We start from the raw sequence: 19,439 nt of genomic DNA on the forward strand, positions 1-19,439 counted from the left end.
TTTTTACTTGTTCCTCCTCACTTTCTGAAAACCGTGACCTCAATAAACGCCTCTTACCCTCTCTTTCCTCTCCTTCATTCGTTCCCCTATGAAATGGATCCAAAAAAGAAACACTTTCGCTAGAAATGTCACATCCAGATGTTTGTAGCGGGGTACAATTGGGTTGTAGCTGAAGGCAGTGCGACCTTCTCTCAGTGGGTCATTCAGTGCGGGAGAGGATGTGGCACTATGGCCAGAGGTGCCGAATTTCAAACTGGGGAAACAGGCTCAGCCTTCATGGCCAATCCGCCAGACAAGTCTCCTGAGGGACACATTCCCATGTTAGATGCTAGACCTTAGAAGCCCTGGTGTCTTAGCACCAGCAGGTGGATCCTAGTGGTGGCAAGTGCGGGTTCACCTTGAAGGCCTGTCCACCACAATCCATACTGAAGTTCACCTCCAGTCTTGTTGGCAGGCCTATGAAGCAGCACACCCTTGAGTGAAAGTGACTCTTCGGGCCAGTCCGTCTCACCCATTGGTACCTCCATTGGCCTTGTTTCCGCAGTAGAAGTGCAATTCACGGGATCGTTCATACAGGATTTGCATATGCACCATACTAAGTTTGCAAACTTCACAGTTTCTCTGCTTTATGTGCCACCTGCTTTGAGGCCACTGAAATTATGCAGCAATGGGGAACAAAAGTATTTTGCAGTGTTGACTAATTATACAGTAAAAAAAATGCTGCAGCGTAATGCAGTACATTTTCTGATTCTTTATCATTTTTACATTTTTACACATACTAACAGTCTATGCTAAGATTTTGCCTCATTATTACCAGTGTAACATACAAATGCAGCAGTGAGAAAGGTGGCCAGTTAACCTTTGCAAAGGGCCCTCCACTTCGCAGTAACACAAGTCACATTTTTTTAAAACTTTTGATCCGTTTTAGCTACAATTTTTTTGTTAAAATCGTCACATTATGCAGCAGATTATGTATTATGTGGCAAACATGGAAGAATAATTATGTGGAAAACATGTGCAAACTAGGATATCCTCTGATTCTCTACCCACAGTTCCCTTACGTCCCCCCCCCCCCCCCCCCCACTTCGACCACTGGTGATCTCCTTTGGTAGAATAGCAGGAGAAGCTGCAAGTCACAGGTACACTGTCGAAGCTTTCTGTGACTACCTGGTGATAGAACAGCATAATATGCTGCAAGTTAGGATTAGGAGAAGTGTCAAAGCTTTTTGTGACTCCTGGTCAGTGCTTGATTTGAGCTGGAGGATGCCTGTGGGAGACACCGGCAATTAATTTTGGGGACCGGCGTCAGAAATTATGCGAGTGCAGAGAAGGTCAAATAGTGGATTAAAGACTACCCTTGACATTGGATGCATGGACATTTAGTTTCACCAGCCTCCAGCTTCTGAACAGAGTTTCGGGCACCAGCACTCGTTCTTTCGGAAATTAAGGCACTACTACTCTTTGAACTAGACAAAAAGGGGTCTTCAAACCAGTACTGAGAACCATTTTCAAGGTAGTGTTTGACTCCTACTTTTACACGTGCAGTAGATAGCAAGACTGCAGTGCTATATTGAAGCAGTGTGTCAGTCCCAGGAGTAGACTAGCAGGAGGCGTTACAAGTTGGGAGTGATGTGTATTGTTAAAGCAGTGTGTGAGTCCCAGTACAAGAACAGCAATAGGTGCTGTCCGTCAGGACTGAGATGCGTTTTCAAAGCTCTGTGTGGCTCCCAGTACTACAACAGGAAGGAGTGCTTCAAGTCAGAGCTGATGTGCAGTTTCAGAGCTGTTGCTGCAAGTTAGGACTGAGGTGCACTGACAGAACTATGGGGCACATTTAGATTTGTGGGGTGGGGGGGTTGTACTCTATTCCGCCAGGCAGCAGAGGGGTCTACTACTCTGCCCTTGAGGACTACAGCCTGCCATATTTGGGGATATCTCCCTACTTGGAGGAGATCTCTGTGCTTCCACGGGAACCACTGCCAAGGCAGCTCCTCTGAAGGCAATGTAGCTTTGCTGAGCGGCCACCATATTTAATGGGGCCACTCTACAAAGTTTTTTTGTTTTTGTAAAACAAAAACAAATGGCTCTGACACCCTTGGGAGTTTTTTCCCTGTGTTTGCGGGTCATTTTTATAATTTTTCCTCGTTGGACTGCCAGGCTTCATCCGTAGACTGTGAAAAAATGCCTATTAAAACATGCTTCCCAAATAGGGTGGACTGTGTCAGATTCTTTGTCCGACGTCTCAGTATCCATGGGACTTCTGTCAAAAGTTTCCACTAGCAGAGGCACAGGAGGCTCGGGCATCGGAAACATGACGGTTTAGCTCTAAATAGAGTGAGCAGGCAAGAGTGTGACGGAGCACCCTGTCTGCCAAACTCGCAATAAGTCCCTACCACACCTTTGCTTGACATGTCCCCATAGATATAGAGCAGGGTCGTAGATCAGATGGTCCCCCCCTTACCAAATCCGATAGCTAAAAAAGAGCCCCACATTTGAAAATCAGGGCAGTTTTGAACTTGTGAAGACAAGCTGTACATGTGGTTTGCAAGAGATGGGCCACTGCATGAGTTACAGAACCCCAGATACACGGAGGCGCGCTACCCATAAGCAGACTGCAGGCGGTCTCGCATTCGTGAGGGTAAGCTGTATCGGAAAAGAACAGCCTTTGCGTGCAAACAAATATATAGCAAGACCTCCGACAGGGTATCTACAGTTATACTCTCAGCTAAGCCTTGAAAGACGACAACTATACCAAAGTCCCTACGGGCGGCAGCAGGTGGAAGTGCTTTATTTTGTCTTCCAACTCGAGATCAATTGCGAAAAGGACCTAAATAGGTCTGATACCATAATAACGAGATTTTCCTTATATTGTGGGAATGTCTATAATTTTATCCTGATGAAGGTGTTGGCTTGTAAATCAAGTGGCCAAAACCGAAACGCGTTGATGCCCTTGTGTATTGGGATACACTAAAATCATTGGACTATACAACGTCTCCAAACCAAAGATATTTATACTAGATTGCAGGATGATTTACATAAGTCCGCTTATAGTATCCCATTATATTTTTTAACCAATGTGTTGTTTTATTCCTACTCTATGATTATTATTTGCATGTACTAGATTAGGATATATCATGTATCCTTTTTATAGTGAATGTTTTAATAAATTGTGTACTTTTGTATGATTTTTGACTATTTTTACATCATTTTGATTGCTGCTCGAAATTGAAAGTGTGAACTGACTAATGTGTGTTAAAGTTGCAAGTTTTCTGTCTGCTTAGAATCTGTCCAAAGGGGACCTTATTTTGTAACATACAGTCTTTCGGAACCCTACCCCTTTGGTGTCTGGGGTCCCTCTCTTTTATTAGAGAGGCTCGGGCATCGGAAACATGACGGTTTAGCTCTAAATAGAGTGAGCAGGCAAGAGTGTGACGGAGCACCCTGTCTGCCAAACTCGCAATAAGTCCCTACCACACCTTTGCTTGACATGTCCCCATAGATATAGAGCAGGGTCGTAGATCAGATGGTCCCCCCCTTACCAAATCCGATAGCTAAAAAAGAGCCCCACTTTTGAAAATCAGGGCAGTTTTGAACTTGTGAAGACAAGCTGTACATGTGGTTTGCAAGAGATGGGCCACTGCATGCATTTGTGCGTGCTGCAGGTAAAAAACAACCCACCAAACCATAAAACAGGACAACAAAGAAGTATACACACTGATCTGTCAGACTAGCCCTTCGGGCACTGCTATATTGCGCTTTAGACCAGTCCGACACTGCTTCCCTCTGATTAGTTCAACTTGCACTTACATTTCCATTAAGGTGTGTGTTATTTTACGTGCAGCTACCTGAAGTTGAAAATCAACAAAATAGATTCAGAATATTTTGTGCTTCTTATTCATGCTTTTGACCCTGCCCCATGCTGACTGACCTCAGCCCATTGCATTCAACATTACAGTTTCCATGCATTGTAATGCATTTCGACCGCTATGTTATGAATAGTTCTAGAGCTGTAGTGGCAATGGTGCCAACGACTGTGGGGAACTAAAGGTGGCAGAGCCACTGAAAGCTCAGGCCCATAACGTGCCGAGCTTCCGTGCAACTTCTGTCTGCTTACATCCTTGTACCCTGGATGTGGCCTTTATGCGAGAGCTGCCGACTTTGTTACTGGAGAGCAAGGTTTGAGTCTCTGCATCAGCTTAATATCCTGTGATTCTGGAAAAATCACTTAATCTCCTGGTGCCTATAAACAACAAACACTGACCTTTTGTAATGTAACTGGGGCTTCAGGTTGAGTTTGTGATATATAAAAATTGCCGAAAAATTAGAAACCGGTAAAAACCAAGCATTAACATAAGGAAAGACCAATAGATATCCATTTAATGGCTGATTTGTTCAGAGTGAAAGCAGAAAACCTGGATAAATCGCTGCTTCAACTGTGTGATCTTAGACAAATATTTTATTTCAACAACATGCTTTTTCTCCATTGCCCCATATGAAAGAAAGCACTTTCAACCATGTGAGTTCAGAACACCAGTTATACAAAAACCTATTGAGCGCCTAATAGGTTGTAAAGTTGCACTATAATTAGCTGGGCCACATACAGGGTTACAACTGTCCTGCCCATAGTTCTCTAATGGTTCATGTTTAAAAACTATCGCTTTTAATAAGTACTTCTAAGTGCAGTGTTATAATGTGATGTAAAACTTCCATGTTACAGAAATACACTTTTTTAAAATTTTGAAGAGACTTTATAATACGTGATTGTTTTCTGATTTAGGTAGCAAACATTTTCAGGGCTCGGCTCGTGAGTGGGCTCTGAGAGCCAAGCAAGAACCTTGGCTCGGCTCTCCCTCTTAATTTGTTGGCTCACCCACCTCTATGAGGAACAGTGTGAACCACATATATGGATATGTTTTCTTACCAAACTGCGGGCAGTGGAGTTGTTTTCTTTGCTTCAAGGTGCAAGGCACCCTTGGTAGCCACGTGTACGGTGGAGTTTGTGGGGAGTTTTCATTGGTCAAGGGGAGAGGATGTGGCGTGAGGGCAAGAGTGGCATTAGTCAAGGGGAGAGGATGTGGCATGAGGGCTTGAGTGGCGTCTTTGAAGCTGAGGAACCGGGTTCGATTCTGGTTGAGAGGCTTAAACTCCTGTGATTCTGGGCAAATCATTTAATCTCTCCGTGACTAAAACATAATGCGCCCGTCTGTAATACATCTGGTGCTAATGTGAAGCGCTCCGGTACCTTCGGGTCGAGTTCGTGCTATTTAAAATTATACAAAAAACAATCGAAGCCTTTTGGATGCGCTTTCCCGCCCCATGTTTTGGTTGTCTTGCGAGCGCAGATGTCGGTGGGCCGGTCGCACAATAAAGAGCGCTGCCCGGTGCCGTCCGTTGCTCTATTCCCGGCGCTGCGCCCAGGAATGCCCAGGCCCGCGGCGGGCGGGGGCGGCTGGCCCGCGGCCAGGGCTCGCAGCCCTCGGTGGGCTTCTCTTACCCAGAGGAGCGGCACATTCCTGTGGTCCCATCGGCAGCCAATGGGAGCGCCGTCAGTGCGTGACGTCACCGAGCCTGGCTGACAGCTCCGCGCTCCAGATCCCCAAGCCCCTTCTCTTCCGCCCTGGGTGCCTGCGGCCCCCGGCTGCCCCGGTCTCGTTGCCCCGGTGTGCCCTCAGGAAGACCTGGCCCGGAGGCACTGCACTGGCTGTGAGAGTGCACGGGTCCGGCTCCAGAGGCGCGAAGAGGTGTCCGGGGATCCCTTTCATCACTGACTGGGCACCCATTTCTGTCTCCTGCGGTGGGACCTATAAGAGATCACTGTGGCAGGAACTGTGCAGTGCGGGGGTGCTGGCCCGCGCTGGCCTTCCAGGGGCCCTATGTGAAGCGTATCCAATCGTGTGTGCGCTAGAGGCCCTAAAGCAATGCCTTCACCCGGAGAAAGAGGTACTGAACGTGGGCGCTATGAACAACAGGAGAAAGTACTTGTGGCAGGGCTTGAAGTCAGAGCCGGGGGCAGACTAGGGATGTGGAAGGGGGTTATTGTTGGGCTTGGATCCACTGAATGTGGCTGACTGGCGCTCCGCAGAGGTTTTCCGTATCAGGGCTTGGATTTGCACACTCAGACAGGGGAAGACCAGGGCCGGGGAGAGGCTGTCCGTATCAGCGCGTGTATTAAAAGACAAGGGCAGATCGGGGCTGTGGTCAGTATCGGAGCTTGTATTCACAGACAGGGGCAGACCAGAGCTGAGGAGAGGGGTCAGTATCGGGGCGTGTATTCACAGACAGGGGCAGACCAGGGCTGAGGAGAGGGGTTCATATCAGGTCTTGTATACACAGACAGGGAGAGACCAGGGCTGGGGGGAGGGGTCAGTATCAGGTCTTGTATTCACAGACAGGGGCAGACCGGAGCTGTGGAGAGGGGTCAGTATCGGGGCCTGTATTCACAGACAGGGGCAGACCGGGGCTGTGGAGGGGGGTCAGTATCGAGGCTTGTATTCACAGACAGGGGCAGACCAGGGCTGCAGAGAGGGGTTCATATCAGGGCTTGTATTCACAGACAGGGGCAGACCAGGGCTGTGGAGGGGGTCAGTATCAGCGCGTGTATTCACAGACAGGGGCAGACCAGGGCTGAGGAGAGGGGTTCATATCAGGTCTTGTATACACAGACAGGGACAGACCAGGGCTGGGGGGAGGGGTCAGTATCAGGTCTTGCATTCACAGACAGGGACAGATCGGGGCTGTGGAGAGGGGTCAGTATCGGGGCCAGTATCGGGGCTTGTATTAACAGACAGGGGCAGACCGGGGCTGTGGAGAGGGGTCAGTATCGGGGCTTGTATTCACAGACAGGGGCAGACCAGGGCTGAGGAGAGGGTCAGTATCGGGGCTTGTATTCACAGACAGGAGCAGACCAGGGCTGTGGAGGGGGGTCAGTATCGGGTCTTGTATTCACAGACAGAGGCAGACCAGGGTTGCAGAGAGGTGCCCATTGCAGGGCTTAGTTCTACACAAGCACGGGCTGCGGAGAGGGGCGCCGTGGAAAGGGGTCTGTAACAGGACTTGGATTCACAGACAGGGGCTGTGGAGGAACGCCCTCATAACCGGGCTCGCATTCAGCGACAGGGCCAGACCGGGGCTATGGAAATATATTCTCCTTTCAGACAGGGACAGCTGGGGCTGCGGATAGTTATTCTTGAAACAGGAATGTTCTCACAGCAGGACTTGACATCCGGCGAGAGGGACGGGACGAGGCTGTGGAGGAGGCATCTTATATTATGAATATTAGAGCAGGGCGCCTATTCTCAAACAGAATGGCTGACGTCGTGCAGACGTCTTAATATAACCGAGATAATATCCATCAACGGGGGAGTGCTCTTCTATTGGGAATGCCTTGTTACAATGCTTGCATTCACAGACAGGGACGGGCTGCGGTTGTCGAGGTGTGAAATGTTTCTCTTGCCCGGCCTTACGTTCACAGATAAAGGACTCTCACCCAGCCTGGAGGTCTGGGCATACGTGTCATTACACCGGGTGTTTGTCTACCGACAAGCACAGACCTATGAGAAGTGTTCCTTACTGGCACAGTTTTGGGACTCCGCCTTTCATCCACTGTCAGGGACAGGCTGTGGAGAGCTGCTGTTCATTTAGGATGTTCTCACAGCAGGCAGGGTATGCATCCTGGGTCTTTGCAGATGTGGTCTCATGACAGGGAGGGTTTACTTCCAGCGAGGGGGGCAGGCTGGAGACCGGAGGGGGGGCTCTTATATTGTGAATGTTCTAGTAGCAGGCTCAATCAATCAATCAAAGCATTTATATAGCGCACTACTCACCCGGAGGGTCTCAAGGCGCTAGGGGAGGGGGGGGGGGGGGGGGTCCGCTACTGCTCGAACAGCCAGGTCTTGAGCTGCTTCCTGAAGGCAAGGTGGTCCTGGGTCAGGCGGAGGTGGGTCGGGAGGGAGTTCCAAGTCTTGGAGGCCAGGTAGGAGAAGGACCATCCTCCTGTGGTGGCTCTTCGGATGCGGGGGACGGCGGCGAGGGCGTGGCCGGTCGATCAAAGCTGGCGTGTGGGAGCGTAGAAGTTGAGGCGGCTGTTGAGGTATCCTGGGCCTTGGTTGTGTAGGGCTTTGTGTGCGTGGGGGAGGAGACGGAAGGTGATTCTCTTGTTGACCGGGAGCCAGTGCAGATCTCTCAGGTGTCCGGAGATGTGGCTGCGAAGGGGGATGTCCAGGATGAGTCGTGCTGAGGCGTTCTGAATCCGCTGGAGTCTCTTCTGGAGTTTGGCGGTGGTTCCGGCGTAGAGGGAGTTGCCGTAGTCCAAACGGCTGGTGACGAGGGCCTGGGTGACCGTCTTCCTGGTCTCGGTGGGGATCCACCGGAAGATCTTACGTAGCATGCACAGGATGTTGAAGCACGACGAGGAGACGGCGTTGACTTGTCTGGTCATGGAGAGGGAGGAGTCCAGGATGAAGCCCAGGTTGCGTGCGTGGTCTGTTGGTTTGGTTGCGCTGCCCCGGGCGGGGGGCCACCAGGAGTCGTCCCAGGCGGAGGGTGAAGATCCCAGGATGAGGACTTCCGTCTTGTCCGAGTTCAGTTTCAGGCGGCTGTTCACCATCCACTCGGCTACGTCTGTCATCTCTTCGTGTAGGTTGGCTCTGGCGGTGGCGGGGTCGTTGGTGAGGGAGAGGATCAGCTGGGTGTCGTCGGCGTAGGAGATGATGTTGAGGTTGTGTTGGCGTGCGATGGCTGCGATTGGGCTCATGTAGACGTTGAAGAGGGTTGGGCTGAGCGAGGAGCCTTGAGGAACGCCGCAGATGACTTTGGTGGCTTCTGATCTGAACGGGGGAGGCGGACTCTCTGTGTCCTTCCAGTGAGGAACGAGAGGATCCATTCCAGTGCCTTCTACTGGATTCCGACGTTGCTGAGGCGCCGCACTAGGGTACTGTGGCAGACAGTGTTGAAGGCCGCAGAGAGGTCTAGGAGGATGAGGGCCGCTGTTTCTCCGTTGTCGAGCAGGGCTCGGATGTCATTGGTGGCTGCGATCAGGGCGGTCTCGGTGCTGTGGTTGGCCCGGAAGCCAGACTGCGAGAGGACGAGGGATCCGTTCGTCTCGAGGAAGGCGGCCAGCTGCTTGTTGACGGTCTTCTCGATGACTTTTGCAGGAAACGGGAGCAGCGAGATGGGGCGGTAGTTCTTGAGGTCGGTGGGGTCGGCTGATGGCTTCTTTAGTAGAGCGCTGAGTTCGGCGTGCTTCCAGCTCTCCGGGAAGGTAGCGGTGTCGAAGGAGGTGTTGATGATGTCCCGCAGGTGGGGTGCGATGACAGCGTCGGCCTTGTTGAAGACGTGGTGAGGGCAGGGGTCGGTCGGAGATCCGGAGTGGATGGAGTTCATCGTGCGGATGGTGTCTTCGGTGCTGATCAGGGTCCAGGCGCGGAGGGTGGTGGTGGGGGGCGGTGGTTCAGTCGTGGCGTGCGTCGGTTGAGTGCTGAAGCTGTTGTGTATGTCCGCGATCTTGTTGTGGAAGTAGGAGGCGAGGGAGTTGCAGAGGTCTTGCGAAGGGGTGATGTCGTTGTTTCCAGCGTTGGGGTTGGAGAGCTCTTTAACGATGTTGAAGAGTTCCTTGCTGTTGTGTGCGTTGTTGTCCAGTCGTTCCTTGAATGCAGTTTTCTTGGTGGCGTGGATCAGTTGGTGGTGTTTTCGGGTGGCGAGTTTGAGGGCAGTCATGTTGTTCGGTGTTGGGTCTCTGCGCCAGGCTTTCTCGAGTGCTCGGCAGTTCTTCTTGGAGCTCTTGAGTTCGTCGGTGAACCATGGGGCTTTCTTGCTGCCGGGTCTGCTAGGCGGGGTCTTCAGAGGGGCGAGGTCGTCTGCGCAGTTGCTGATCCACTTCGTGAGGTTGGTGGCCGCCTGGCTTGGGTTTGTTGCGCTGGTGGGAGGGTTCATGCTCAGGGAAGTCGCGAGCTGGTCGGCTGTGATCTTGTTCCAGCTTCTGCGTGCAACCTGTTGCTGGTGGTGGTGGATCGTGGTCCTTCTGAAGCTGAAGTGGACGCAGCTGTGGTCCGTCCAGTGGAGTCCGGTGGCATGGCTGAAGGTGATGTCCTTGCTGGATGAGAACACGGGGTCGAGTGTGTGTCCGGCGTAGTGGGTGGGGGTGGTCACCAGCTGCTTGAGACCGAGGTTGGCGAGGTTGTCCAGCAGGGTGGTGGTGTTGCGGTCGTTGTTGTTCTCCAGGTGGAAGTTGAGGTCCCCGAGGAGAATGTAGTCAGCGGAGAGGAGGGCGTGCGGGCTGATGAAGTCGGCGATGTCTTCGCTAAATTGTGTGCGTGGTCCCGGGGGTCTGTAGATGAGGGTGCCTCTGAGGGTGGTCTTGGGGTTGATGTGGATCTAGAAGTGCAGGTGTTCGGCGGGTGCGAGGGTGTCGTCGGTGTTGGTCGTGATGTGGATGGTGTTCCTGTGGATGATGGCGATGCCTCCTCCTGTCTGGTTGACGCGGTCCCTCCAGATGATCTTGTAGCCGTCCGGGATGGCGATGTCGGGCGCTGAGGAGGCGTTCATCCAGGTTTCCGTGAGGAAGGCGACGTCTGGGGCTGTGGTGTCGAGCAGGTTCCAGAGCTCGACGGCGTGTCTGTGGATGGAGCGGGTGTTGAGCAGGATGCACTTGAGGTGGTTGCTGCTGGTGCTCGGTTTGGTCGGTGCTGGTGTAGTGCAGGTCCGGATGCAGGTGAATTTGCAGGAGTGGCAGCAGAAGGATCCGTGTATGCGTCTCGGGGTGGCTCGATAGCAGCCCGGGATTCGACCGCCTTTGAGTGCGTAGAGTTCGGTGGCGTCGTAGGTCCGGCGGGTGGGCTGTTGTCTGCGGAAGCCAGGGGTCCTGGCGCTGGGCGCGGTCCAGGCGCGGACGGGCGCAGACGGGCTTACCTTTGGCGCGCCTTCGGCGCTCAGTCGGCGCTCCCGCTGCACGCTCCCGCTGCACGCGTCCGCTGGGCGGTCGGTCTGGGGGCGTCATAAGTAGGGGGACGGGAGGGCGGGTCAGCTGGGTTGGCGGGAGCGGGGCGGCCAATGGGTTGGTGGTGGGCGGGGCCGCAGGGGGTCAGCGGCGGGAAAAAACTGGCGGCCAGGCTCAGCTGTGGCTGGGTCGCTCGGGTGCAGGGAGGGCAGCGGCGGCAGGGAGTCCCAGCAGGATCGGCAGGAGCAGGTAGCGGCAGGAACAAGGGGGGTGACCCGGCCTACTCACACCGCCAGAGTCCAGACATGGGCATGTGAAGGCTGTAGAGAGACATGATCATATATTGGAAATGTTATACGATACCTTACTTTTATTGAGAGAAACAGACATGGGTTGTGGAGAGGTGTCCTAATGTGGACAGACAGGCTGGGGCTGTGTAAAGATGCTCCCACTTGCAGGGGACAGGCTGGGGCTGTCGAGAGATGTCCTTGTATGTCCAATAATAAAATCGGAATCACTTGCAGGTGAGAGGAAAGGGCTGTGGGGTGAGATATGTTCCCACCGGAGTGGAGGCGCTACGGTTTTGGGGCAATGTTCTAGCGGAGGAATGTTCTATCAGGAATCACTTCCACGGGGAAGGACAGCCGCCCCCCTCGGACCGCGGAGAGATGTCCTCAGCGGGAGACGCTGTCCATGAATCATTTCCATAGGGGAGGCCAGTCTGGGCTGTGGAGAGGTGTACATTGAGGCGGAGTGTCACGTCCTTAACAGGCCTTTAACAGTAGGGCTCACTCTCATATGGCCGCCCTACCACTGCCAGTAGACTGCCCCCAACAGGCTGTGCTTGCTACCAGGCACCTTTGTGGCAACAAGTCCACCAAAGGTGTTTAGCCCCAGAATCCTACAAAGAGACACCAAAGTCTCTAGCCACATGAAGCAGCTACCCTTCATGGATAGCCGAGCCTGACTGGATTAAGGATTGGGTTCAAGCATTCATGCTTAAAGGTCACGAACTGAGTGTGCCGGCTGGCCCAGGTCGTGCCAAGCACCCACGTGCACACTTAGTGCCTCGTGGCCCTCACAGCCCGCCTGTCTGCATGCCCCATGCGCTTCAGAGGTGGCTCAAGAGGGTTTGTGGAGACGCAAACAAGCAAGGGCTTGGCTGGAAAAAAAGCCACCGCCCCCCCTTAGCTGTGAGCAGCCCCCACACTTAGTTGTGAGCATCCCTCCCCCCACGCACACACTTAGCTGTGAGCACCCCCTCCACAAACACGCACTTAGCTGTGAGCACCCCCCACACACACACTTAGCTGCGAGCATCCCTCCTCCCACACACACACTTAGCTGTGACCACCCCACACACACACTTAGCTGCGAGCATCCCTCCTCCCACACACACACTTAGCTGTGACCACCCCACACACACACTTAGCTGTGAGCACCCCCTTCGCAAACATACCCTTAGCTGTGAGCACCCCCCCACACACACAAACACACACTTAGCTGTGAGCACCCCCCCACACACCTAGCTGTGAGCACCCCACACACGCACACACTTAGCCGTGAGCACCCCCCCCACACACACACACACACACTTAGCTGTGAGCACCCCCCCACACTCACACACTGTTAGCTGTGAGCACCCCCCACACACACACAAACACACACTTAGCTTAGCTGTGAGCAGCCGTCCGTCTGTGTCACACTCTAACACTGTGCAATGTCCGCATGACCGCACGTGGCACTAGAGAGCGCCCAGTGATGGGTGTGGTCCCTGCTCGCATGCCGCCTTCAGTGCCCCTGGCGTTCAACCAGGTCCAATAATACAGACACAAGATCATGAAATGAAATCAAATAACAGATTAAGTATGGCCTCGGGATACTCCCCCCTCATTCCATTCCGGCTTTGCAGTAGTGGCATAATCTCCCATGCATAGGAAAGGCCTGTCTTTGTTTGAAACCGCAAACCTGAATAAGATAAAAGCTTTCTCCACGCGCACTACTGCTCGCTGTGCGTCAGTTGCAGTTGAAGGTCGTGCACTCTGGCTGGCAGTCACAGCAAAGAGGCCAATGATTGAATGGGAAATGTCGGAGCTACCTGTCCTCGCTCCGACATTTCCCATTCAATCATTGTCCTCTTTGCTGTGACTGCCAGCCAGAGGAGAGCTTTACACAAGTGGATACATGACCACAGAGCAGACTCGGGCCAACAAATTGCATGAGGTCGGCCAGTGGTCTCGCGATTTGGTGCGACCTGACCACTGAGCACACTCCTAATTCTGACTGAAAAGTGATCGGTGAACAACTCACTCTTAATATTGAGCCCACTTTTATTATTGAACTCGTCCCTGCCCCTGATCCCAAACTCTTCTAATTATAGTGCCTAAATAATCTTGCGTGTCGTGCGCTACACAAGTGTTGCCTAACTGACCACCTCCAAAATCGTTTTTGATGTTTCACTTTGACATCTGTACAACTGCTGGAATAAGCCAGCCCTCCGCTTTCAGGCACCTTTAAACACACTCCACACACCTCATCACGGGGGAAGCCGGACTGTGGCCTCCGTCTCCGCCCGGGCACTGCCACGTCAACCAGCTTCCTGCAAATAGTCGTGACCTCACTTTGAGGACTGGAGAAATAAATGTGTGCGTCAGCTCGGGGGTGGGCGATTGACTGCGGCTTCTTCACTTCACTGTAAGGTGTTTCCAGTATTGCTCAATGCGTCTGGGCTCTCTGTGTCTGACATTCTTGGGGGGTGAAGGGCGCATCTGACCAAATGCTTCTTCCGCCCGAGGGTCTCACCGCTGGGTCTCAACCTCCCGCCGCCCAAGAGCAAGTGTACACGCAGCGCATGCGCGTTTGGGTGTGCGTGTTGGTGCTCAAAAGGCCCGAGAGTCTCTAGTGCGAGGATGTGTGTGTTAGCGGCTGTAGTCACTGGTGAACATGCCTGTGTGTTTGGCAGGATCCATATGATGTACCGGAGATCCCATGGACCTGATAAACAAACTGCATTTCGCATTCCTCAAAGCAGTGCTGTCGTAATAATAAGAAATGCGTTTCATTAACTTACGAACAGAGGCCCCCCCCACCCCTGTAGGAGGTCTCCACTACATATGTTTTGGTGTAAAATGTATTGCGGTTCAGGCTGGGAGTAAGGCGAGCTCCACACATGGAAACTCACTGGTGCCCCAACTCATTCCCAGATAAGATAGTGGGGACAGGAACTTACTATAACACCCTGTACTAAATGATAATAAATACATTACACGATTTTGACTTTTAAATTACATTTCTATAAAATTGTTTTTAGTGTTAAAAAAGTGACAATACATGTAAAAATTAAATCTTTTAGATTTTCAAAAATGATTACTTATTTTTTTTTAAATGAAACCCCTAAATTAACCCTTTAATACAAATGTGACATTATTTTAAATTAATATAAAACGCTTAATATTACTAACATTTAATAAATATTGTGAGTGCATATATTGACTTGCGAGTGCCACTATTTCCCTGTAAGAAATTAGTTGGAGCGAAAACGGATGCACTATTTTCTGACAAGCTAACTTTAAAATAGTTTTCCTCATAACTTTGAAACTGATTGGATGTTGACTATCTTTATTTTTCTCCCAACAGTTTTAAGGGTGTGCGGAACATCTTAATTCATGTGCAAACATACACAAATAAAATTATTGGAACTATGGGTATATATTTTCAAAAAATATGAGAAAAGAAAATCTATGCAGAGTCCCACACACTTAGTAATGATGCAACTTCCCTCCACAATGGTAATATAGTTGGGTATCTAGCTGCGCGGGTGAGTGCGCATGGGTGCCATGTGTATATGAGCAGGGCACAAGTTGGGGGTGCACGCGGGTAGCCGGCGTCTACACACTAGTTTTACAGGGTAAGCGCCATCTACCCTGCAAAGAAGATGGCTCCTACTGAAATACGCTGAGCTTGTCCCGGTGTAATTTTCTGACACTGGGACACGTTCAGCAGTACCTGCATGTTGTCTGCATTCCATTCCCATTAGCAACATGCAGGCTGGGAGGGGGCTTTTTTATTTTCACCTCCAGCTGGGCCAAATATGAATGGTTGAAGTTAAGGGGTCGTCAGGCCTTCTTTTGTTCCGATATGACCTTGGCTGGACGCGGTCTGGTACCTCACACTTTGATGCAAATGCAATGGAGGCGAAACAAAGATACACAGCTTATTATTTTACAGGTACTTAAGAGAGTCATGTTTTTGACTTTTTTTAGTCCCTATATATGAGAAATATGCATGCACTGGAAGAATGTCAGATGGGTTGGGTTGTCCTAGTATTTACACAAACAACAATTTAAGTACCACTATTTTATTACTTTTATAGCGCTATTCATCCCAATGCTGGGGGTCAGAGCACTTTACATAACATCCGCATTTTATAAATCATGTGTGAAATCAATGTACTGGATATGTTACACAAGACAGTGAGGCTTAAAAGGTGTTGGAGTAGCATGTCCTCCATAGCACACTGTAATATATTAGAAGGATTACAATTCATGAACTGCAAGTAACAAAAGGAGCTCTCGGTTAAAAGTATTAAAAGCATTACCCTCTTACCTAGCTGCATAAAATAAAAATCTGTCATCTGCATGTTACATGATGTGCTTTGCAGGAGACCCATTAGCCTTCAATACTACTTTGACTCAAATCTGGGACAGATCTCGCCAGAAAAAGCATTAACATCCATACGTATTTTACTATTATTATTATTCCCTGAGATTTACTGGGCACACAAAGATCTCTGCAGCAGGTAACTCGACCTCCTAAGATGCTTTAAAAAGCAGACTTTGCAACCTATTAAGCAAAACAGATCTACTGCTATTTTTCTTCTTGTTGTCAATTTCTTTGTGGTAGAGTTAAAAAAAAAAAGTATTAGTTTATGCCCAGATTTTTCCTCGTTTGCTCCACTTTTTTTTGCACAACGCTGACGCAAACATCTAATTTGTTAAATGTCTTATTTCGATTAAATATACTCACGATAGGCCTGCTAAACACCTGTGGGGTCTTAATAGCTGGTGTCACTTCTTGTGATGTCACTTCCGGTAATGTCACGTGCCATGACGTCATGTGTGTGACCTCACGCGCCATGTCACTGGCATGCTGCCTACCTTGGTTAGTCCCCCACTTCTGTTTTTAGCACTTATGCCCTGTATATGAGTACGTGCTCGTGTCAGAATGTGCGCGTGCCTCCTGACTGTGTGTTCCCGCATGCCCTGGCTGCCGGGTAGGAAGTCCCCAGTGCGGTCGGGCAGGACCGGGCCTGCCTTCCTCGAGGAAGCCCCGGAGCGAGGTGGTTGCGGGCGGGGCACCACCTGCCTCCCATGATCCAGTGGCTTCTGAGGAAGCCAGGGAGGGAGGGGAGCGGCTTGGCTGCCAGCCAGCCGTGAGCTGTCACTTCACCATGACGAAAATACAAAACAAAGGGCTTCCAAAGTGGAAAGCGTGAAGCAGGCGGCGGCGGAGGCGCTCTGAAGGTAGGCGATGCCAGCACCCTGCTCGCCCTCCGGGGGGCCGGCTTCCTTCTCTGTGGGGCTGCACCCCTTTCTGCCCGGGGAAAGGCTTATTTTGGTATAGGTAGATCGCCCGCGCCTGAAGCCACCCCCTTTCACATGCGCCCCTTGTGGTTGTCTTGTGGCCTTCTTATGCCCACGCTGCCACTGATGGCTCCTCACGTCTGCTCTGCCTGGGTTTACCCTCAGACATGCGGTGCGTGCGTTGGTGACCCAGGCCGTGCCGTGTTAGTGCTCAGCGCGGTGCATATACACAGCTTCTTGTTGCTTATGTTTGAATAAGTCTCGCTTCGATCGCCCACTGATGTTTGATGAAAACAGAGACAGCTGCGCTCTTCAACATGTATGCTCGCGCCTTCATAGGTTTGCTCGTGTTCTATTTCTACCAACTACCATCATATATATTCAACGCCTAGTCGGGGGAGAAAGCCCTAAATACATACAATTACAATATATAATAGATGCTCTCGGTCTGTCACAATTTTTGGTCGCTCCCCCCTGTCATATGTAATGTTTGCTTGCCCTATCGTCATCAATAATGTTTGCTTGCGCTCTGTCGTATGTTTGCTTGAGCCATATCATATTTATTTTTTCTAGTTTTTTTGTCACTTGCACTCTGTTGTTATTTGTAATGTATGCCATGTTTTCTCTCTCTCTGCGTTACATGTAATTCGTGATGTGTTTTCATCTATTATGCTTGCTCGCGCTCCATCATATGTAATTTTTGCGCATGCTCTGTCTTCATATGTTTGCTCAATGCTTTGTTGTCATGTTTGCTTACAGTGTTGTCGATGTATGCTCGCACAGTTTCGTCATATGTAATAGTTGCTTACCGTCTTTCGTCATTTGTTGTTAACTCGTGTTGTGTTTTGATATAGAAGGCTTGCTGGCGCTCTCTCGTTATATGTAATTTTTGGTCGTGCACTGTCGTCATAAGTAATGTTTGCTTGCGCTCCGTCATATGTTTGCTTGTGCCATACATATAATGTTTATTTTTTTGCTATTATTTGTCACTTGCGCGCTGTCGTGCTCCGTCTTATGTAGTCTCGCTCACGCTGTCGTTATATGTTTACTTATGGTGTTGTCATGTTTGTCTTCACTCTGTTGTGAGATGTTTGATCGCACTCTGTCGTCAGTTGTTTCCATTTCTTAGTTGTCAGCTCACATATTAATCACAATCTTAAATCTGTAACATTTTGAAGCAGGCCTTCTCTGAAACCTTCAACTCTTACAAAAAGGTGCTAGCACTAAATCCTAGCCTTTCACACCTACGTCCTGACAGCCTAGGCCCAGCCCCAGATCACCCCACGCAGGTGCATGGTAAGGATCCACCTTTGAACACCGATGCATGGTTTAGAACCGGAAATGGCTCCTCGCGCCTATCACAGTGGTGCATTTGTTTAAATTCAGCTGACCCCTGGCAATCAGGGTCGAGTTGATCAATTTAGAACTTTTAGAGCAGACAAATCTTGTTGTCTTATATGGTAAAGAGGCCATGCGGTTAATGTCACACTAGGTCTGAAACCCAAGACGACATCTCCAAGCAAATGAACTTTATGGAATGCGAGTTGTTAGTGATTGTTAGCGATGCAGGATTGGATAAAGTGAAGTGTAACTTTCTCTACACCGAATGGACCCTAGATGGCACAAAGCCACTAAATTGGCTTTTTAAAATTCAGCACATAATTGTTTTTAGCACGCAAAGGCGGCGTCATGTCTATGAGAGGTATGACCTAAGTCCCTAGAAGTGAACAGACCTCTTATACGTTCTGATATCTCTGTAGATACATCAGGCACACTTTAACCCCTAGCATGTCTTTCTCATGGGGACGGGTCCGACTGCCAGAGGGCCTCGGGGATGTTAGCCAGGTGGGGGTGTTACCCCTCATGCCTGGATACAGCAGACTATGCTGGACTCTAGACCTTGTGAACTGCTGGGCAGCCTCCATGCTGTCAGCTGGGCGAGTACATACACCAGAGAAAGGAGGCTCTTTGATTGCCTCTAGCAAGTGGAAGGCTATGGGCTCTGTGGAGCCCATCAGGAATTCTACCTTATCTGGTGCCTGCAGGCAATATGTTGAAAATGAGTGAGCCTGGCAGGAAAAATATAAATATTGGTGTGGTCTCACATGCTTCGAGCGCAGGACTTTTGGTCGGTCTCACACTTTGCCCCTTGACCGCTGCCTCTGGCTGCTACAACCTCCTCTGCATCTGAAAAAATCCACCCCACACCTTGCCCATCACTCTGTAAAGAGCCACTTAGAGGCACACACGACCAGCATTTTTAATGATAGCAATATCCTCCTCTTAGCACCCCTCCTAACTTCACTACTGCTTCCAACCCCAGGAAACGGTGCTCCGGTTTGTCACATGTTTCATGGTTATCCTATGGAGAGGAAGCAAGCAGTCCCCTATCTAATTTCCTCATCCTTTAATGGCCTCACCCCTCCATACCACGTATTGACACTCTCCTAGCAACAACAGTTGACTTTGATTGTCTCTACCACACATAGAGCATCTCTCGGACTAGCGAAATGGCCTTGTCCGTCCCAACCATGCTCTGACTGTCTCATGGTTGACCCAAAAGGATTTGTCCCTATGTAACATGTACTCACCCTCTTTCAGCATGTCCTTAGCCAACCACTCCATTTGCAAATGTTACTCACTCTCATGCTATCCCCCAACCCCTTCACAACCTCCAGGTTAGATCATGTCACTTAGTAACACCTCTCAACTTTAGTACTGCCCCCATATCTTAGAGTTCCGTTCGCCATGACCATTCGCAGACATTCCTCAAACATTTCCAACTTGAGATTTCAGCTTCCCTCACCACGGTGCTGATGTCACAGACATCCCTTGCACAGACTGTGCCTACTTCCTGTCCCACCAGGCCTATATAAATAATGATCCTGCATCTGCTCTAAGCATCTTGTTCTCTATAACTTCAT

At 50.5% G+C, this 19,439-nt stretch overlaps 1 protein-coding gene across 2 annotated transcripts in view; it reads left to right on the plus strand.

Moving 5' to 3' along the window:
- ARHGAP23 (Rho GTPase activating protein 23) overlaps positions 1–19,439 on the plus strand; it is a 461,228-nt gene that overhangs the window by 344,755 nt on the left and 97,034 nt on the right. The gene's annotated exons all lie outside the window — the stretch shown is intronic.

This window comes from Lissotriton vulgaris, chromosome 5 (assembly GCF_964263255.1).
Source record: "Lissotriton vulgaris chromosome 5, aLisVul1.2, whole genome shotgun sequence".
NCBI classification, from domain to species: domain Eukaryota; kingdom Metazoa; phylum Chordata; class Amphibia; order Caudata; family Salamandridae; genus Lissotriton; species Lissotriton vulgaris.